Source organism: Python bivittatus, unplaced genomic scaffold (genome assembly GCF_059951505.1).
Source record: "Python bivittatus isolate LINGU-HERP-01145 unplaced genomic scaffold, Pbiv_v1 ctg000840_np1212, whole genome shotgun sequence".
In the NCBI taxonomy this organism is placed as follows: Eukaryota; Metazoa; Chordata; class Lepidosauria; order Squamata; family Pythonidae; genus Python; species Python bivittatus.
Genome location: NW_028277113.1, coordinates 37084556 through 37107573, shown reverse-complemented (window position 1 = coordinate 37107573; position 23018 = coordinate 37084556). Strand labels below are relative to the sequence as shown.

Here is a 23018-nt window from a genome sequence, read left to right as displayed (position 1 = left end):
CATGACTGTACTTTCTGTCATTGCATCTAGTAGCATGATATATTCCATTTTTTGCTGTTCGGGTTTATATTCAGCTAATTAGAAAAGTACTTTGTGGCTGAACCCTCCTTCTGAGTAACTCAGCAATTGAATGACAAAGGAACTGACCAGTTCTAACACTGGAAAAACCACTATGCAGAAAAGCTTAAGTTCCAGATGTGTATTCTGGAGGAAGGTGAGTGTTGGCACAAGTAGTTTTCTTGACATGATGCCATCTTTTGTGACACTCAAGGGAGAATTGTTGAGTGACTACAAAATATACATGGATTCTTTTGACATAATACTGGCCATATGAGTCTAAGTATTTGAAGTAATGCACAGGACTTTGAAAATAATGCATGATCTATGGAAATAAACTTGGTGCATTACCTCTCTATCATTTTGAGTGTCTAGGAGACAGAGGTTGCAATTTAGAAATTTAATAAATAATGACAATTGGAATTGCCTCTACAGTCATTTACTAGACATCAGAAATTTACACACTGATCCTTACTACTTCAGAGAGTTGCTAAACCTCAGGACTATGTCATAGATCTAAGACAAAACTAAGAATACAAGGATAAGAAAAAAGCCATGAGAACTGTACATCTTTTGACGAGTTAAAAGTTAAGCAGAAATATAGTACAAGCTAAAAAAAAACCACACACAGAATATTTTATGCCTGAGTTGAGTATTACACTTTCAGAGAAAGAAATGTGTTTTTCAACTCTACTTGACAAGACAGGGGGATGTTCCATAGCAAAGAAACACTCAAATCAACTGTAAATTGTCTGCCTTGTTATCATTCAGAAATTTGCAAAGCTGAAGCACCAGAGGAAGGATGGGTGTTTTACAAGAACTGTGCAAATTGAAATTATATTAGCAGGTCTTCAAAGTTAGGCGGCTTTCTACCTTGCCTTCCAATGGACTAAGTTTCATGGGCCTGAGAGGAAAGGAAACACAAAGGTATTCTAGTCTGAAATTTGTGAAGGTGATTATGTAAACTTTGTCTGTGTGCCATCTCTGGGCGATTTAGCTTTTGTCTTCCATGCTGTCTTGATTGTTTCTTAAGCCAGCTTCAGAAATTCCAAGATTGCAGAGGGTTGACAATGGGGCTGGGCTGCTGCTCAGTCTGGACTATGGCCACTCTAAGAAGTGACTGGTCATTCCTTTGTTTCTTGTTCTTCCCATCCATGCAGGAAAGGGAGATCTTGCTGACTGTCTCTTTTGTGGACTGGTCCACCAGCCCCTATCTTTTCCTAGTTTCCATGCCTTTCCTTTGCTTTCTTAGATGTATGCACACATGGATGCCTTCACCCCCAGGTCCCTTTATCTCCTTGGATACTAACACAGACACTTTCTTTTTTTCCTTTATGGTACCATTGTTGCTCAGCAATCAAGGAATAGGAAACAGGTTGTCTTTCATTCCTACATTCCTCTGTAGATCCAGGGAATACCAGGGAAGAAATTCAGCCAAAATAATGTCCTTAGTTGCAATTTAAATATTTTTTAAGGGAATGTAAGGTAATGTTGGAGTATTGTGGGGAGAGGGTGGGAAAGCACAGGGAATACTGTATGTGTCAACCAACCTAGCCAGAAACTGAATGAGTGCTCACTGGGAGTTGTAATGGTTAAATGGAGCAACAGTTTCTAGTGTTGAGGATAGTTCATTGACTTAATGGCCCAATGTTGGATTAATCAGAATATTATTAAAAACAAAAACAAAGCAACTGCCAATTAATAGAGAACATAGCAGCTTGGCAGCCCAGGACAAAATGTAATGAAATACTGGAGATCATCTGCTCTGAAGGGCTTAAGGCAGCTCAGGTCAGAACACAGCAGTTTTGAATCAAAGCTGGAAAACACGGGCGCAGGATGCATTTGCATTGGGCTAGAGTGGGAGGAGGACAATGTCATCCATTGTTGCCATCAGGAAGCTATGAATGGCCTGTACTGGTGATGGGCCAAGCAGAAAGTGCAGATCTGCCCTTATCTGCCCTTAGTAAGAAAAGACTATGCAATCTTTATTCTAAAAATGATAAATCATTTCAAATTGTTATCTTGCCCATTGCCCTGCTTTCTATGATGAGAGCTGCTCGTTATTATAAAGAATATTATACAATTCATATCATTTAAATAATTTAAAAGAATGTTAAAAATGAACAAAGGAAAGATCATCAGATCTTCTTTGGCCCTTCAGTATTAAAAATTAAGCTTTTTGGAGTGGATATGGGGAAATAGGTATTTATCACTTCATTATACAGTACATATAACAACATTTTAACATTTTAAGCTTTAAACATCAATTTTTGCATTTGGAGGGGAAGCTTTATTTTGCAGTATCATCCCTATTTTACTTAATTTGCTGCAATTGTTATGGATTTCACAAGCATTATTTCAGAATGGAAATTGTAATTGAGATTCAAGAAATTACATCAATTTTTCAGTTAACTTTAAACTTTTAAATAATAAAATAAGTTGAAAACTACTGAACCAAAGACTAGTGCAGAAGCTACTTGACTTAGGCATTTGTCTATTTTTAAAATATCATTCTAATGATTGACCTTTTAACATGAAGCACAAAAATAATTGCAACTGAAATTAAAAAGTATAACACTTGTTATTACTACTACTACAAATCTGATCATACTTCCTGCATTCAGTGTTAGGTTCATACATGGTATTCAGTCCAATGAATCAACATTCAGTTGATCCAAAAAAAGAGGAAGCTGCACCTGCGGGGAAATGCTAGGAAGAAAAAAAAATGGCATTCAGTCCATGGAATCTGTAACATTCTTGTAGTTATCCACAGAACACTTCGTTCAGAAAAATGAACATTTTCATCAGTATGTGCACTCCTTTCATTTTCATTTAAAGCACAAAACACACAGGTGCAGACACACGAAAAGCAATCAAACTGGGAAAACCCCTAATTAATTTACAGATAGATGTTTAGTGTGGAATAAACTAGAATCTTAAACTAACTTTAATTGATAATTTAAATTGATAATTTAAGACTGTTAAAATTTGGGGGTGGAAAAGCATAAAGCCTCACTGGCAGACCCGTTCTTTAAGGGTCCACAGTAAAAGATATTTATGATAGGCTGCCATTAGTCAGGTAGTCTCCCAGCACACACAGGTTTGTATAGCTGGAGTGTTCTTATCCCTTCTACCAAAGGTTTCTCCCTTCAGTGCAGCCTTAGGAAAAAGAGCCCATTGCAGAGATTATGGTTGGAGAAAGATCACCTGGATCTCCTGATTGGATATTGATGTGCAGGGTCCTTTTGCTGTGGCTGATTCTTTAAGCACTATTGTCAGTTTTGTAGAATATAGAGGGTAAGTGAAAGCTATCCACTTTGGAGTGACTGTCTAGTCAAAAAAAATTGTCCATCTCTGCTATTCTGGGTCTAGAAGTGAATTAAAAATGGTTAATGACACCTTCACAACTCTTGGTGGAATGATGAAGATGCAGTCTAATTTCCACGAATTATGTTGTTCCGTAAATAGTATTACCTGGAAGAGGTTTTTTTGGCAAAACAAAGCTGAATTTCTTTTATTTAGTTCATCCTGCATTGGATCAATTTATCATATGTTTTAGGGGGCACTAATGTGCCATAGCAAAACTAGAGATTTGTGTTCTAAAACTGATAGGAGTTTCCAGGTTTGAATAAAATGCAAATAGTGGTCTTATGAAGACTTCTTGGTTTAATCTTAATTTTTGGGAAGTAGATATAGAAGGAACAGCATGTGTGGGCAAAATTTTTGAACCTGTCTTGACTTTAATAGCCAAGATAGGATCAACTTAAAATGCTCAAATATAATGAAAGACAATGCAGCTGATCACACCCTCCCGTTAGCAAAGAGATAAAGAAAACCCTTCCAGAAATTATAAGAAATGTAAGCCATTGCAGAAGTAATGGCCAAGAGACAAAGGTGAATCCTGATGGCAATGCATGGAATGGGTCACAGAACAACACAGATGTATGCCACCATTATTTCACACTATCATCTTGCTCCCCCACCAACAGATGGCCATTTGACCATTGTTAGAAAGAGTTTTCTACCAGTACAAATTTATGATCAAAGAGCTTGGATGAACAATGATTGGCCAGGGTCCTTCCTTGAATATAGGAGTTTTCTGCATTCCAGCATAGCTGAAGCTTGAACCCCTCCAGTCATTTATTCAATTTGTAGAAGCAAGACAATCAACTTTTAATTAAGGGTCTTCATTACATTTTAATACTTTCCATTACCCAAGAAACTCAGGATTCTGTACAGAGCTTTCCCTGCCCTTCATTTATCCTCCCAACAACTCTATGAGATACAAGAGAAACAGAGAAAAATAAATTGTCATAATATCAGTCTAAATGTCAATGGCTGGATATAATCTAAAACTGAGATTTCCTCAGACCAACTTTGGATCTAGTGATTTCACCAGCAATCTGTGGCATCATGTTGGCTCTTAGGACACATTGGTTCACACATGGTATCTTGTACTTGGCAAAAGAGTAAAGCCTATCTTGATTTTATTTTCAGAAGGCAGGTAAAAAAATAGTCCCCAAGAAGTAAAGTAAAATTTCCATGTAGTGATGTCTCCTCTTCAGCTATCCATTTTGATGGATCAAGTCAGAATCTTAAAAGCCTAAGAAATCTAAATAAAAGACAAAGTACTTTTAGACCAAGCAATGCCCTGCAGGGATGTCTAAACAGCAGGTGATTACCCTGGCCATATGTGCAGCAATTTTAGAATACAAAAAGGGCATTTAAGGATGCCATACTGGTCATTCCTCAGTCTTTCCATGCTTTCACAAGTTTAATGTTGAACCTTTGCATTATCTGAAAGTATTTTTTGTTTGCTTTAATAAGCATTTAATGGAGCTCTTGGGAAAGTTAATGGAGTTGCCTTGGGGACTTGAATAACATCCCAGTATGTTCCGCATAAATTTACTTTAGCTGCAGGTGAACAAAAAGTTATGTTAAGCAAGAAAAAGAAGCCAACAGCTGCTGAATCCCTTTGGATAGCCTAGGGACAATTGGCTACCAACTGACTGGCAAATTCTTATCCTCATCCAACCTACAAGGGGAAACAAAGAAATAAAGATTTGGTTTTACTTTCTAAATAGTTCTTTCCATTAAAAAAAAAAAAGCAATTGTGAATAAATGATCCTAATTCTTAGAAAGGCTCAGATGCATCACTTTTTCATTACCCCTTTGTTGCTGGCTTCTTTCTTCCCCTTCTTGAAGAAGGAAACTTTATATTTTACTGTCTTATTAAAGAAATGCATTTTGGAAGTCTGCCACTATTAACAGCATCCAATGGATTTAGGATTGCTGAAATGCACTTGAAGATTTAATTCTGCTGACTTCAGCTCTGATCTGTAGTAAAAACTGTAACCTTAGATTAAATGTTTAGCACTAGATATTGCGATTGCTGTTCCGTGTCATAAATCCTTGTGTCTATTGCTGTTCCAGACACCTCTCTGAGGATTTAGCCTCTGTAGGTAATACAATGTTGCTGTCAACTGAATCTCTTTTCAGTTCTGGAGATGTACTTGTTTGTCTTAGATCTGCAAATCTAAATACATGGAAAAATACTAAACCATTCTTGGTATATAAGTTATAAAGCTCATCAAGTTCAATTCACTAGCTATTGGACAAGGTTTTCCACAAACTGCAATAGAAAATCTGTTGGAGTAGACAGTTCTATATTTTTTTAAAAAAATGATCATGAGTGACCTTCCAAGGTCACCTGTGATAGACTAGCTACCTAAGAAAAACTAGGGATGGGATTGTGGACAAGGCTACATTTCCACAAAAGAGGGAATAGGGCACAAATTATCATGATAATACTGCAATTTATGTGCATGTTTAGTGCCAAAAACATTGGAAGCTGCCTTATACCATATACATATATATATATCTGCCTGGAGATGTCAGAGATTAATCTGGAATTTTCTGCATGCAAAGTCTCTGCTGGAGCACTGAGCTGGAATTGACAAGGATGCATGCTAGAACTGCAGTCTAAATATCAGTGTAAACCTTCTCCAAGAAATGAATACTGTAGATTTCAATAAAACTTATCTCATGGGAGAAATCAGTTATGTAATTGTAATTGGCAATAAGTTGAAAATGCTAACCTTTCATGGGTTGTTCTGGAGAAAGCATTGTTAAAATTGTGTCTTATCCTTGTTAGATGTTGTGGCTACAAACCTGAGCAAGATCAGTGTAATATACTGTTCAGTATAGACTGAAAAGGAAAATATGTACATCATCACCCCTGAAAACATTTTAAAATTACTTTCTTATTTGCAGTTCTATTGTTTGTTAACATTTCCATGGACTTGTTTCAGGAATTTCCCATCCTTTGACACTTTAATCTTTTGAAACTGGTCATCTGATTTACACTTGTTGGGTTTTTATTATTTTTTTTTATTGTGAGAACCACTCTAATTATTGCACTCCTATTAAGTCAAGTTTAAAGCATACCCATAGCCCCTTGGCTGAAGCCAATGAATTGTCCCCAATGACCTTAAATATTCTCAGTCCTCTATAAATCACTGCACTTCTCCTACACTTTTGGCTAATGGATTAATGCAAAAGATATAATTGCACAGGTTTTCACTTTATTCAGGAGAAGGAACCTGATGAAAATGACTCAGAGTTATAGCACCTTTTTTTAAAATTCAGCAGCCAGTAGCAGATGTCATATAGGGTGCCAAACTGTTGTCAAGGGACAGTGTCACATAATGGCTTTTTTTTTTTTTTTTTTACCGAAAGAACTATTTTTGTATTTGAGGAAAGGAGCAGTTTTCTTGTAATGTATGTGAAACATGTCCATTTCTAAATCTAAAGGAAGAGACATGAGTAGCATAGATTGAACATAATGTTTTACTTACCTTAGTATTAGTTTGCAGCAAAGATACTTCATAATTTTACGTAAGCAGTTATAATCATTTTCAGACACATGCTCATGGAGGTAAAACTGATCTGTGAATTAGATATATTAGTATTTTACTTTAAAACTGGACTCTCTGCTTTCTTTTTTCTTCCACCCTCCACATCCCCTTTGCATTGTATTTATTAATTTTTATTTATTATCACAATTTCTATATTATCCCAATCTCACAACTCAGGGAAGTGTACGAGAATTTTAAATGGCAACAATGTATTGAAAAAAATTAACACAATAAAAAAATGGTCACATTCCTCCCATATAGGCCTCCAAAGCATCAAAGGTCCATTTAACACGAAGCTTTTCAGAACTTCAGAAGCTAAAGAGTCCAAACCTATTTCCAGGGACAAGGTGTTAGAACTACAACAGAAAAAGCCTGGCCCACATAACACTCACTTTGCATGGAAGCAGTCCCTGAGCACAGCCTCTCTTGAGAACCTACCAGGATGGACAGACTTATTTTGGATAAGATGGTCTCAAAAGCAACCTGGTACAGGGCTCTCAAGGCGATAAGCAGCTTTCTGAATTGGACCCAGAAGCCATTTAACAACCAGTGCAACTGTAAAATATGTATTATCCTGCAGTAACAGGCTCTATTAGCCAACAGCATGGCTGCTGCGTTCTGTATCTGCTGTAGCTTTCAAGTCATTTCCAAAGGCAGTTTTATTTAGGCCACATATCAATAATCCAATAATTGAGTAGTGGTAAAAACATAAGTCACAGTTACAGTGGGGCAAAAAAGTATTTAGTCAGCCACCAATTGTGCAAGTTCTCCCACTTAAAAAGATGAGAGAGGCCTGTAATTTTCATCATAGGTATACCTCAACTATGAGAGACAAAATGGGGGAAAAAATCCAGAAAATCACATTGTCTGATTTTTAAAGAATTTATTTGCAAATCATGGTGGAAAATAAGTATTTGGTCAATATCAAAAGTTCATCTCAATACTTTGTTATATATCCTTTGTTGGCAATGACAGAGGTCAAACGTTTTCTGTAAGTCTTCACAAGGTTTTCACACACTGTTGCTGGTATTTTGGCCCATTCCTCCATGCAGATCTCCTCTAGAGCAGTGATGTTTTGGGGCTGTCGCTGGGCAACACGGACTTTCAACTCCCTCCAAAGGTTTTCCATGGGGTTGAGATCTGGAGACTGGCTAGGCCACTCCAGGACCTTGAAATGCTTCTTACGAAGCCACTCCTTCGTTGCCCAGGCGGTGTGTTTGGGATCATTGTCATGCTGAAAGACCCAGCCACCTTTCATCTTCAATGTCCTTGCTGATGGAAGGAGGTGTTCACTCAAAATCTCACGATACATGGCCCCATTCATTCTTTCCTTTACACATCAGTCGTCCTGGTCCCTTTGCAGAAAAAAGGCCCCAAAGCATGATGTTTCCACCCCCATGCTTCACAGTAGGTATGGTGTTCTTTGGATGCAACTCAGCATTCTCTCTCCTCCAAACACGACGAGTTGAGACCAAAATGTTCTACTTTGGTTTCATCTGACCATATGACATTCTCCCAGTCCTCTTCTGGATCATCCAAATGCTCTCTAGCAAACTTCAGACGGGCCCGGACATGTACTGGCTTAAGCAGGGGGACACAGCTGGCACTGCAGGATTTGAGTCCCTGGCGTTGTAGTGTGTTACTGATGGTAGCCTTTGTTACTTTGGTCCCAGCTCTCTGCAGGTCATTCACTAGGTCCCCCCGTGTGGTTCTGGGATTTTTGCTCACCGTTCTTGTGATCATTTTGACCCCACAGGTTGAGATCTTGCGTGGAGCCCCAGATCGAGGGAGCTTATCAGTGGTCTTGTATATCTTCCATTTTCTAATTATTGTTCCCACAGTTGATTTCTTCACACCAAGCTGCTTGCCTATTGCAGATTCAGTCTTCCCAGCCTGGTGCAGGTCTACAATTTTGTTTCTGGTGTCCTTCAACAGCTCTTTGGTCTTGGCCATAGTGGAGTTTGGAGTATGACTGTTTGAGGTTGTGGACAGGTGTCTTTTATACTGATAACAAGGTCAAACAGGTGCCATTACTACAGGTAACAAGTGGAGGACAGAGGAGCCTCTTAAAGAAGTAGTTACAGGTCTGTGAGAGCCAGACATCTTGCTTGTTTGTAGGACCAAATACTTATTTTCTACCATGATTTGCAAATAAATTCTTTAAAAATCAGACAATGTGATTTTCTGGATTTTTTCCCCCATTTTGTCTCTCATAGTTGAGGTATACCTATGATGAAAATTACAGGCCTCTCTCATCTTTTTAAGTGGGAGAACTTGCACAATTGGTGGCTGACTAAATACTTTTTTGCCCCACTGTACCAGTAACTTCTAGTCCAAGTAGGGCTGTAACTGGCACACCAGCTGAAGGAGGGCAAAGGCCACAGCTTCTAACTGATGTTTCAACAGGAACTGGGATTGCAAGAGGCCCATCAAATCCCAGACCTGCTGGAACCAATGAGTCAAGGAACCAAGGTATCTATAAATAAACAACAGCTCTCCCTTGCTTAGCGAACTTACTTTCTCCTCATGAAGTTCCTGGCAACCTTCAGACACTGACTCAGGACCTCCACAACATCTCTGCCCCACCCTATGATAGAGATATAGACTTAGATATAATCAGAGTGAGTGATACCTTATGTATTTAATATCTACATTAAACCTTTGGGAGAAAACATCTGTTGACTTCTCCCAATGGTTTAATGTAGATATTAAATACATAAGGGAAAGGACCAAGTCTTGGGGTACAGTACCCTATCTTAGAGCAATTGTGGGCTTCTGTTATGACTACCAACTGTAACTGGAAATTTAGGACTGGAACTACCATAAAACAGTGCTTCTATCTCCTAGCTCTTGCAGGTGATCTAAATGACTCCTTTGGTAAATGGTATCAAATATTATTGGGGTATCTAACAGAACTACAAGAAATACACTCCCTCCCTCCCTCTGGGTCTTCTGTCAGAGCAACCAATGCTATTTTCTCCCACTTGGTCCCACTTTCTCCCATTTAGTCTGAATTCTAAATGAAAAGGATCCAAATAATTCATTTCTTCTGTAACTGATTTAACCACCAACTTCTCAATAACCTTCTCCAAAAAGGGGAGTTTGGAGGCTGGACAGAAGTTGTCCAAAATGGATGGATCAAGAGATGGCTTCTTCAACAGGGACCTCACCACCACTTATTTCAAGGCTGGGAGCATCTTGCCCTCAAAGAGCATTAACCACCTCATGAATCCAACTAACTGTGCCCCACTGAGCCATAAAAAGGAGTCAGGATAAGCATAGAGCCAGCCCACACATGATAAAAATAATATTACAAAGGACCCTATCAACTTCCTCAGGTTTCACCCACTCAACAGACTCCCAACTGACAATGTAAGAATGTTACTTTCTTATTTCACCTGGCTTTGCCCCTCTGACATCCAGTTCTAAGTGAATAGAAGTGAAAAAAAAAAGTCATTTAAGTTAACTTCTTTATCATATACCAGTTTACACAATTAGTTGAATTGGACACTCATGATCTTGCATTTATGATTTAAATATCACATCTGAATAGTTCCATAGTTATGAATCATTTCAAAACCAATAGAGGTATTTGATTTCCACCCAAGGGTGGTTGTATTATTATTTTTAGACATCTTAAGAGTTTAAGGGCTTTTTCTGAAGGAGCTCTTAGCAAGTCAAGTCAATGTGATAAAGGAATGAGAGGCTGAGTATATAATAATTACACTATGCTAAATTAATCAACATTTAATAATTCCCAATAGCTATTGCCATATAACCAGGATTGCAGTGAGGATTGGGTCTTATACAGTACAGTGGTACCTCTACGCCCCTACTTACGAAAATTTCAAGATACGATCAGCTCCGGCCCCAAAAATTTACCTCTACTTACGAACTCACCTCGACTTACGAACCGGATCCGCGGCCATTTCCCACTCGTTCCACGTGGTCCGCAGCCATTTTCCGCCCATTCCACGTGGTCCGCGGCCATTTTTCTGCCCTGCCGCGTGGTCAACGGCCCTTTTTCCGCCCCTGATGCGTGGTCCGTGGACGCCGGAACGGATTAATGGTAATTACATTGAACCTTATGGGAAAATTTACTTCGACTTGCGACCAACTCGACTTGCGATCAGAGTCATGGAACGGATTAAGTTCGTAAGTAGAGGTACCACTGTATTTCTATTGGATGAGTTGCCAACAAACAGGATGTCCAGCACCTAAACTATTGCTTTCATGTCACTGGTTTATGCAAAGCTAAACTATGCTCTATGGAATTAGAGCAATTCAGAGGAAAAGTGATTTACATATTGGTTGGGAGCAAATATCAAGCTAATTCGAAATAAAGCATTAGCAAAATGTATGAATTCAGCTACTGTATCCACAAAGGATTGTTCAAATGTATAATCCTCCCAAGGCAATACTGTACATTTGAAGATTCTATGTGACTTTCCCTTAGAATGAATGGGAAAACAAACTGTTCTCTACTTGAAAGTTTGACACAGGAGTATTCTTTAGATGTCGTTGTTGGCTTCCACTTGCATAATGAACACATGTGCATTAGACCACCCAGAGTCACTCTGCAGTGAGATGGGCAGTGACAAATCTGAAATATAAATAAATAAATAAATTAGGGCTAGCACGCTTTATCCCAGCAACATATGCATTCCTTTGCACATCTGCAGCCTATGTGTACACACTTTTAACGTGCAAGGACATTTTCCTACTGATTTAGAAAGGCAAAGTTCCCACTTATGAAGAGGGCATACAATATAGATCAAAATATACACATCAACATATTGGCATACTAAAAGAATGTGATGGCCTAGCTATAGAAGGAACATTGCACATAGGATGTACATTGCATTTCAGAAAAAAATAAAGAGAACAAATGTTTGTTTGTTTGCTGGTTAAGCAAATGCTTAAGCTGCCTAACTCCAAAATGACCCTGGGCAGCTTCACAGGGTATAAGAAACAGTATGAATAAAAAGAATAGCAATTGTCTGAGGGACCAACATAGCATTCTTCCACATCACCCCCAGCATAAAGATGCTTTCCCAAATACCCTAACCTAAGACTTGGGGGGGGGGGGGGGACACAATGTTTTAAATGATTTTTTGAAGGCAGGCAAGATGGGGGCCATACAGATCTCTAGGAGGATGCTATTCCAAAGGCTACTTTAGTGACAGAGAAGACATGCCTCTTGGGTCTTGCTAGATGATATAATTATGGAAGAGACATAAAGCAAGCGAACATTGTTGAAGTGCACAGAATGGGCAGATACAACATAAGACTATCAGTCCCTCAAACAGCTAGTCCCTATGCTATGAAGAGCTTTGTATGTTTCCACAAACAGAGAATATAAAATTTGAAATTGGCCAGACTGCTAATAGAACAGCTCCTTCTATTGATGGAAAGCACTGCAATCTTAGAGATTTTTTTTCATAGATGAAAGTAGCAAAGAGGTGATCTTTGCTAATTGCACCTCTTCTCATGCAATCCCTACGTCACTTCTCATGCTGCTGGCCCACTAGAGCAGCTTTTCCAAATGTAAGGAGTTGCAGAGGGAAGGAGGATTTGTGAAGATCACTTCTCCAGCCTTCCACCAGCAGGACCTAACCAATTGTATGGTTTCCATTCGTGTTCCAAATACAGAACATATGTTGACCTACCAATGATGACTACTGTTTTGTAATCAGAATAAGTAGATACAGAACATAAATGCAGAATATCATTTATAAGGATTTCATTAGTACAGTCTTGATCCTGTTCTTAGAACATGACTGCTGCTGCTGCTACTGCTTAACTTCCGCTCATTTCGTATGGATGCCTGAATTGTTCTACGATCCAGCTGAGGTAGGTGGTAAAGAACAGCACAGAAAACAGGACAGTTTCTGAAGTAGTATATTTATATGCATGTAGGGCATCTACCCTGTAAAGCTCTCCGTTAATCCTCTAGGATCATTCATAGAATCACACCTGAAGTACACCTGAATTTTATTTGCTGCTCTAGAACATCCCATCTGGGCCACAACTCAAGATGAAGTGTCTGAAAGAAAGACAAAAATATTGTGTGTGTGTATCTATTTATCTACACTGCAAAACCTGTATTTGATAGAAAAATGAATCAACCTTTACTTTCTTTTGTTCTTTTTCAAGATGGGAAAAACAGCATTTGTATTCATTCTTTCTCCTTTCTGCAAATACTCTTTTTGTTTTAAGGGACATAATGAATGCAAAATTATTTTCTGTTGCTGCTACTGGACATATATACTTAATATTTCAGGACATCCCTTAGTTGACGGTGGGCTTGAATCTGGCTCTTCCCAATCCTAGATTAAGATTTTAACCTGGTTTGGACTAATCTTGGAAGTGTGCAGGAATACTGGAGGAGAGCAGATGAAAAGGAAGTTATCAGCAACATCAGCTTTCAAAGTCAGCATCTTTGCACAGTGGGCTTGGAACTCATGGAACTAAACAATAAGGAGTTTTTACAAAGTAAAACTTAAAATATTGAGCAATGTCTGCTAAAATATTTACTTGTTCTTTCTCATGTTGTTAGTTTTGGACTGTAACAGAAGAGTAAAGTACATGCTTTGCATGCAAACATTCCTAGTTTCAGTACCTGTTATCTCCCATTAGAGCTGGGGAAGAGTCCCGTTAAAAATCCAGGAAGCCAATGAACACTGAGCTACATTGAGTCAAGGGCTTGCTCACCATAAAGCAATTTTCTGTGTTCCTCTGACAGCATCAGACTGTGTTTCCTGTCAGCTGAACATTTATTTCAACCTTCATCTATGCAAAACAAGGTAGAAAGATAGGCTGTCCATATTGATTCATTTCCATTTGTGTATGTATGTGTATTATTTTAATAGCTGCTAGCACACTTCTAGTTAGGTGGTCTTAAACTGGCTTCTCACCTCAAACCCGACTTCCACATTCCATAGAATTGGGACGCAAATCAATCAACATATGTAAAAATTAATTAACATCTGAATAAGTTTGAAGTCTTTGCTGAAATAAATACCCAATTTTACTTCTTAAAAAAAAAAGAAGAATGCATGTGAATACAGTACAAAGGCTTTCTCCCCCCTTTATAGAAGTTCACTGATGAATCCAGCATACCTTCAAGCTTCACCTGAACTTGGACTCACTTCTATGAATAGTGAGTAAAGGGGGGGAGGCCCTTGATTTTGGTTGGTAGTAACACTACAATGTGGGGCTGCAGCACCCCCTTCCCATAAATGTCCAAGAAGTGATTTGTCTGGCACACAGATGTATAAGCTCTACCATCTTGGGCCAAGCAGGCTCCTCAAGCTCTCTGGAGATTTTCTCCTAGGCAGATGACCACAGCTGCTCTCCTTGGTTTCCTGCCATGAGGAGCTGCTCTCATTTCCAGCTGGGAATATTACTGCTTTTTAGCTTTAGCCTTTACTTTAGAAGCTTTAACATGTTCAGCTTCTTCTCTACTTGGTCTTGCCATCACGGAATTGATGGGGAATTGACCTAGGAGATACAAAGGGTCACAGTTGCACTAAATTGCAGAGCCTTTTCTATACATTCAAATATTCCAGAGCAACAGGGATATAAAGGCTAGTGGTTGTAGTTGTCCCACAGCATTGCCAGGTACCAGTTACTGCACTGGGAGAAAATTAGGCTTGGCCCAATTTTTTATTTTTTTTTTTGCATTTTGGCTGGATTATACCTATTTTCTGCAAGGTACCACCATGAAGTATAACTGAGGTATATCAGATTCTAGCCAGTACTCTGATGACACACTATGGGTACTTTCTATAGCATTGTATGTCAAAGGTTCAGATGGAAAAACATGACTTGGCATGGGATAACACTGCCCCACAGATTATTGTGATTCCTCTTGGCTGACTTGAGGCCTCCCTCCCTCCAAACCAGTGCATGTCCAGGGATGGCAAAAGACTTAAACATGGTTCAGAAACCCACGGATTCAAGGGTAGGTGGAAGAGTTTTATGTGGCCAGTTTTTTTTCTCATCACCACTCCAGTTTGCTGCAAACCAGACATACCATATATCCCACTTGGGCCTAAGGCCATTCACACTTTGGAGAAACAAGGGTAAAATGGAAGAGTAAGCAGGATTTGAGAAAACATTTAAATTAAGCATAGATATAAGAAGTTGGCATGCATAGATGCAGAAAGAGAGGGAGAGAGAAAGGAAGCTTTTATTGGGTACAGAGAGAAAAAAGAGAGTGATGAGAAAAGGAGCTGCTTTTTGAGAAATGGTGATCTACCAACACAGTTCAAAATACATGTTAATTGGGTCACTTACATTCAACATATTGGGGGCATCCATGAGAGGTGGGGGTAGTAAAAATGGTTAAAAATATGTGACACATATAAAAAAGGGACAGGCCTTCAATCATGCAGCTGTGTCTGCCATCTTAACTTTTGACCCTTCCCCAAACTTCCCCAAACCCAATCATTTACTGAGTAATTATGGGAAGCTGTGGGAATTTACTGGGAGTCAAGCCATGTCATATAAACCCAGAAAGGAAGGCTAACTTTCCCTTCTGGCCTCAGGATGCAGAATGGGATCCTAGAACAGCCTATCAAAATGGGGCTACTCCAAGAACTTCATCTTTATGTCTTGAGTGTGTGTGTTGGGAGATGTAAAATGAGAGTGAAAAGAGCATGGAGGTGATTAAGCTTTCTCTTGTCCTAATCCCAGGGATCCCCATTTAATCAGGCATCCACAGATTGATAGATTAAAAAATATTTTAAAAAATTCTGGGAGTTGTTAATAGAAAGGAGGCTGAGATAAGCCAAAATAGTTGCTCCATATTTCACCAGGGCAGTCGCCATCTGCTACTGGAGGACCAAACAGGTCATTTTCCTAGAAGCAGATGCAGACCCTGTTTGCCATAGTATGCAAATCAAGTCACCCAATCAATCTTGTTCCCCAAGTACAGCTCTTCTTCCACCATTCCATTGTGTGGAAATTGTGTAAGATATGAACCTGGAAAAGTTTTCATTCTAAAACAAAACTGGATCACTTTTTTTCTTGCAGGAATTGGATATTGTACCAGCTCTGAGGTTTTTGAGAGTTAGTGGGAAGTAGAGCAAGACACACACAAACACAGATCTGACCGAACTCCAACACAGTGCAAGACTTTAATAATTATTTGTATCAGGACATGAACTGCACCATACTAGAATATACTATAATGGATTACATTTATTAAATAATATATTCGTATTCAGTCTTTCTAAAAAAAAGTCATTTCTAGAATTCATGAGCAACATTCAAACTAAGTTAAATCCATTTGAGATTAATGGGACTTAAGTTAGGCATGCTGATGGCTAATTCACTGATTTCAATGGTGCTTCTCATAAGTAATTTACTGTAAATGCTGGTCTGTTAAAAAAAGAAAGAAAGAAAAGAATAGAGACATTAAAAGAAAAGAGCAGAACTGGACAGCAATAAAATTTCAAGCTATTATACAGATGGCAGGTTAAACTGAAGTGGCTTTTTGCATTTATGGTTCATCTCTCACAAGGCAAAAAAAAAAAAAAAAAAGGAACAAATTACTGTCCAGACGATGTTAAGGACACATATATACAGCCAAGGGGTGGGGTGGGGGTGGGTGGCACTGGTTGCTATGTGTCTTAAGTCATGGATCAGCATGCTCTCTTACTCCTCTGTGCTTGTAAAAACAGATCTTCCCCTGGATCTGCAGTTCCAACACTGCTAGCAGTTTTGCTCTCAGATGATCAGAGACACTTGTTTTCTTGCCATTGCTGTTCTCTCATCCTCATTGAGGAAAATTAGCAAGGAAACAAATTGTATCCAATAACTAAGAAGCATCAATAAAGCCTCAGCGGTATCTTTGTCTAGACTCCATGGACTTTTTTTGTGGCTTTAGCCTAAAACTATTACCAAGCTGCTTCCTATATACATATATGAATTGTTCATACAAACCTTTGTGTGATTAGGACATTAAAATTTGCAGCTGGGCTCTTCAGTTTAGTTAATCTTTACATGTTTTTGTGGTTTTCCCCAGGGAGGGTACACTCAACCTTCTCCCCAGTGGGACGTTGCTTTTAGCCCATGGGGGTTTGCTTTGTTTTAAATGTTAGCACTATTTCAGTTAGGGGCTCCTGCTGGTTTCAGCTTTAATAGCAAACTGCCATGTGGCTCTTCATGGTAACATGTCCAAAACTCTCCTGTAAAGAATTTTTCCTTTCTTTCTTTCTTTCTTTCTTTCTTTCTTTCTTTCTTTCTTTCTTTCTTTCTTTCTTTCTTTCTTTCTTTCTTTCTTTCTTTCTTTCTCTCTCTCTCTCTCTCTCTTTCTCCCTCTCCCTCCCTCCCTCCCTTTTTTGCCATCCATGCAACCTGTCCAAAGAAATTTTAGCCAGGAAGCCATGCCTGTTCAGGTTAAGTGCCAGAGTTCTTTATTTGCGCATTTTTACTCTGGAGTCCTTGGTGCTTTCTGAGCTTGACTGTTTCCTTGCAGACATTTCATTACCCAACTAGGTAACATCGTCAGTACGAGTGAGTGTGGGGTTTGCTGCCTGTTTATATACAGTAGCTTGCCCTGCCAGTGTTGGTGGGGGTATGGTTTTCTTGGTAGTTCCCTGATTAGGGTATTGTTTTCTGTTTGATTGTTTCTCTAGTGTTGATCCCTGCTTACCTGGGTGTTGGTTGCTGAAGAATGGGAAAATGCTCTACCACAGAATACAGAGTGACTCAAGAGTGACTCTTCCTTTGTTTGTATAGCTATTCAAAAGAAAAAAACTCATTTTGCATGATTATGAGTGCCAACCTGAGAAGTTTATCTTTTAAGCATCACGTCCTTCAGATCATATGGAAAGCATAAATGTCAATTCCTTCACTAATCTACCTGTTAAGCAATTCAGGATGAACTATGTCCTCCTTTCTAAGTTCAGTTTGATATGCTTTAAGAGTTATGGATTATTTAAATTGGGAGGGAGGAGGACTCTTAGTTGGTTCTCATTTTCATTTCCTAGTGTATTTTTGCTCCTTTCTCATTTGCTGCTCTCAGTTTCTGGATGGGTAGCTAGAAAATATTTTCCTCTGTATCCCTGTTGAGAACTTTTAAAAAGTAATTTGAAGTTATTTCTTCATTGTCTCTTGAAATTTGCTTTTATTTGGTCATTGTACAAATAATATATCCTCCTTTTTTTTTCTTGAAATAAATGTGACATGATAATCTGAAAATACTTAACAACATGAAGATCCTTAATTAGAATCTTAATCATTTGGGATGTTTCATTACTTCTTAAAGTCATCTCCATTTACATTGTAAACTCTTTGGGTCTGGGACCTTATTTTGAGAGTGCTACTTAAATAACTATAATGTAACTAGGAAAAGTTAAAAGGAATTGCACTGGTTGCGAACCACTCCAAATATGTATGCGGAGCCCCCTTGCACAAAACCCCCACCCTTACCAGCACTAGCAAGGCAGGCCACAGCACATAAATAGAGAGCAAACCCCATCCCATTTTAGCACTGAAGATGTTACCTAGCCAGGTAATGAAATGTTTGCAAGAAAAGAACCAAGCTCAGAGAACCCCAAGGACTCTACCACACAAGCTCTTTCAGACATTCTAGCTGTGTCAGATGATTGCAGCAGTGTTGTGTAATGGTTAAGGTATTGGACTGGAACCAGGAAGACCCAAGTCAAGGCCCCCCTTGACCACAAAGCTCACAGTTCATTTCTCTTAGACCAAGCTTTCTTACCAGGTTGGAGGATAAAACTAGGGAAGATCCCTGTATATGCTGCCTTGAGCCCTCAGAGAAAAGGCAGGCTGTAATTTAATATATAAATTAATAACAAGAACATTATATCTACAGCAAGAATATCATAGTGGCAGTGTACAAATTCTGTTACTCAACAATTATGGTCTTACTTTAGAATGTAAAATAAATGCAGAGACTGCTGCTGCAAACTCATTCCTCTGTCTATGTACATAGACTAAAACGTTTGTAAAATGTTTACAGATCCATAAAATATGCATCTAAGCTCAGAGTTTTTGCATCACTCATAGAGAATTTCAAATAAAATCAATAGTCAAACTATACTCAAGGCTTATTTTTTCCTTGCTTAAAATCCTGGGCTTTGGCACATGTCTGAAGTTTATTGTGGAGAGTATGACTGGAATAAAAACAGCTGGGTCATCTGCTTGGATGTTGTTAGGCAGGTTCTTCTTGCTGCTTCTGCAGCCTGCCTGGCTTCCCACCTTCCTTCCTTCCTTCCTTCCTTCCTTCCTTCCTTCCTTCCTTCCTTCCTTCCTTCCTTCCTGCCTGCCTTCCCTTCCCTTCCCTTCCCTTCCCTTCCCTTCCCTTCCCTTCCCTTCCCTTCCCTTCCCTTCCCTTCCCTTCCCTTCCCTTCCTTCCTTCCTTCCTTCCTTCCTTCCTTCCTTCCATCCATCCATCCATCCATCCTTTTGAACACTATTCTTTTATCAAAGAATTTTGAACACTATTCTTTTATTGAATATGGAGAATAATTGAAAGACTAATTGAAAGTTAGCCCTCTCTGGGGAGACTCATTGTTGTTTGGTTCAGTCAAGCAAAATGCTTCATCTTTGATGTCCTGGGTTTAGCCAGCAAATCAGGAATTATCTAGTGTCTGAAATAATCCTTTGATGTAATGATAAAAGTGCATAGTAGCTTTCACCAATTGTGCCACTATGTAAAATTATATGGGGATAGTTGGGGATGACCTTATTAGATTCTTTAGGAGACATTATAATGACACACCAAAAATAGGGAATTATTACAGCAGAGTTAAAGGGAGATATAATCATTGTTTTATAACTAGTTAAAGTCATTCTGTGGATGGATTAATCCCCAATAGCCATTTTTCGAAAGACCAACAACATGTTTTTAAAATTTCAAATGTGCCAACCACCCCAAGAAGGTTGGGGATCCCTGCCGTAACCTAATCTGTTTTATTGACCCATTTCATTACATTTGGGAAACTTTGCAGCCTTATCTATCTCTTCCCACACAACACTATCACACATAGTATTACAAGCAGAAGGTTCCTTAATAAGACCCTCCCCAAAAAGAAAAGACAGAGGAGAAAAAAGAAAGAAAAAAAGACACACACACACACACACAATGCTAAGGTTCTTTTTTTTAATGAATTTTTGGCCTACATGGAATTTGTGCTAAGCTTACCCTGCTCACTGAAATCCCACTCCACAATTAAAACACCCACTGCCTTCAATAACATTTCCACTTCATTACAGATTTGCCTATTTTGTTCAGTAAATGCTGTTCTCCTTTAACATTTTTATTTCTAGAGTTTACCTCTTATAGCCACCTCTCCTTGGTTCTTCCCTGTTGCATTCCAAGATGAGACTATCTATTTTCAACTTCTAATTTTGATCATTTGTCCTTGGCATCAGACAACACTCCTATTCTCAGGATGCTTTCAACCAAATATCCTGTCTATATAAAATGTACTCAGGGATCCTTGCAGTTCTCCATTCTATTTTATTCCTTCTCAGAGATTCCCCTCCCCCTTTCATACTAAGCAATTACTCTTATTAATTATTCTGGCTAACAGTAATTATCAGCAGTATGCACTCCCAGTCACATTAATGACAGAGATCTCTAGGACACTGAGGAATTGTGTGGAAAGATTGACTTCACCATTTGAATTTCCAGGCTTCACAGAGCAAGTGAGGCAGCTTTGTTCCCTTGTCCTCTTCATAAACACATCCACGTCCATATGGAAATGACATTCTTAAATCAGTTATAGCGCAATTCACCAAGTTATATAAAGTACCAAAATATTACATAGCTGAGGCATTTACATTGTGTACATAAGCATTTACTGCTACAATGGATACAAAATGACTAAATGTGAAAATCATCTCTTGGTCATCTATCTGACATCTACCATGCATCCATGTTTAAACTATCAGCATACTTGGAGTAAAAGGATCACAGGAATGAGTCATTCCATTGGTTGATTTAACTCCATATTGCCTATATGGAGCAATAGTAACTCTTCTAGGTATCAGTCTGGAACTTTTCCCAAGGGTACCTTGGATTTTTCTTTTTGAAGGAATTCTGATTCTGATTTTATTTTTGAAGAATTTAAGTCAGGATAAAAGGGAAGGGTTTATCAGAAGATGCCTTGATCTATTCATTATACTTGGATTTATATGGAGTGGTCATCACCATGATGACTAGAAAGTAAGAGACTAGCCTGTCTGGGTTCACATAAGATGTTAAGCCATTAAGTATAGGTGGCTGAGTTCATTCATTACCAGGAGGCAAATCCACCTTTGTAGTATCTCAAGATTGAAAGCTATCATGTGAACATTTAAAGCACTTTAAAGGTCCAGCTAGCCATTTCAAATCAACAACAAAAACAACATCCTTAGGATATATAGACATTTTTGAGGTTGCTGGGTGAGGATCTATGGCAGACTAGATGGAGTGGGAATGGCATTGCAGCAGAGATCAGTGAATTCTGGCCAGTGCTGTCTTTCTGGATAAAGCAGAGATTGTGAAATAGCCCATTTGCATGCTGGACACCTGCTTCTCATGAGTAGACTGCAGGAACTGACGTTTTTGCAGTCATCTCATGAGTTGAGTGGTCTGGATCAAGAGATTTCAATCAAGCTCACAGGCATGATGCAGCCTATATGGACACAAGATTTACACAAGCCTCACTTTCTTGAACACTTTTGGGTGTAATTAATTTACAGCTAAAGAGAGATTTTCTGAGTGGCAGGATGAGAGAATTCCACTTGGTGAGTCAACATTCTTTCTGGACTAAAAAAAAAAGGGGGGGGGGATTAAAGGTTTAAAAACTTTTGGCAAAAAGCTTAACAAGGAGTGGATGTGAGAAAGTTTAAAACAGATGAAGAGGACAGGTTTTCTGAAAGATTATTTTTTGGTGAAAGTGCTTTTGAATAAGTTGAAATTAAAATAGACAAATGAACTGGACCTTTGTGGGAATGTTTTTTTGTTTATTAGTAAAGAGTGCAGACAATTGGTATATTTTACAAAACAAAAGATAAAGGTAATACAAGCCAGACTGTGATGTTGACTGTAACTATGGATTGCCATTTGAGATGAAAGTATTAAGGGCACAGGAAGACAAAACAGAAAAAAAAGGAGAAAGCTTGCCTTTTACTCTTTCCCTTGCAACTGAGACACTTTCAGTTTTGGATTACAATATTACAATGGCAACCACCAGAGAAGTGGCAAAGATAGCAGAGGGGAGAAGAGGATCCCTAGAGCAACCTGCAGAGAGAAGAATTACACCAGATTTACTTCAGAAAATGTTGGAAGAATTGGGCAATAAGTTAGCTGAATCACTTGATACTAAATTGTCTAAACCATTGGATACTAAATTGACAGCTTTTAAAAAAAGAATGAATCAAAGACTTGTAAAGATGAAAGAGGAGATGAAAGAATTCAAGAAGATGGCAAGCTCTATAAAACAAGTGTCTGGAGATGTAAAACAAATTAATGACAAAGTGGAAATTCTGGACAGTAAGACAGAAGTTATGGACAGAGAGCTGGAAAGAGAATTAGATAATTTGGCACTGCTGGAACTGAGAGAGAAGGAATTTTGTTTGAGATTTGGAGCAATTCTAGAGGATTTTGATGAATATATTAGATAACAGGTTATTAACGCTTTACCAATTTTTTTGGATTGGAATGAGGAGGATATAGAGGCAGAAATTGATAAGGTATATAGAATAAATACAAGATTTGCAAGAATAAGAAATGTTCCAAGGGATGTCTTGGTGTACTTTATCGGGAAGAAGACAAGAGATCGAGTTTTGCAGCAGCATTTTAATACAAGACTGAAGAATTGTTCTTAAAGAAATTCCTGTTAAAATCTTGTGTAATAGAAAAGAGTATTCTTTTTTGACTGACAGATTAAAACAGAAAAAGATTCCATTTCAAAGGGATAAATTGGAAGGTGTGATTTTTGCTTTTAAACAGCAGAGGTTTTGATTGAATTCTGTCCAGAAGGCAATGAAATTTCTAGAAAAATTTAAAGAGGAATTGGA

General features: G+C 38.5%; 1 long non-coding RNA gene across 6 annotated transcripts in view; it reads right to left on the bottom strand.

The window, feature by feature from the left end:
- Window positions 1–400: 400 nt before the first annotated feature.
- LOC148213731 (uncharacterized) overlaps window positions 401–23018 on the bottom strand; it is a 95493-nt gene continuing 72875 nt past the window's right edge. For 2 of the 6 annotated variants that reach the window (XR_015794093.1, XR_015794095.1), the window contains 4 exons: window positions 10875–11577; window positions 9492–9561; window positions 6915–7005; window positions 471–5092 (listed from right to left, as the gene is read on the bottom strand). This is a non-coding gene — a long non-coding RNA (uncharacterized LOC148213731). Of the gene's footprint in view, window positions 5093–6914; window positions 7006–9491; window positions 9562–10874; window positions 11578–14096; window positions 14478–23018 lie in introns of all 6 variants that reach the window. The other 4 variants (XR_015794092.1, XR_015794091.1, XR_015794090.1 and 1 more) reach the window with 4 other exon arrangements.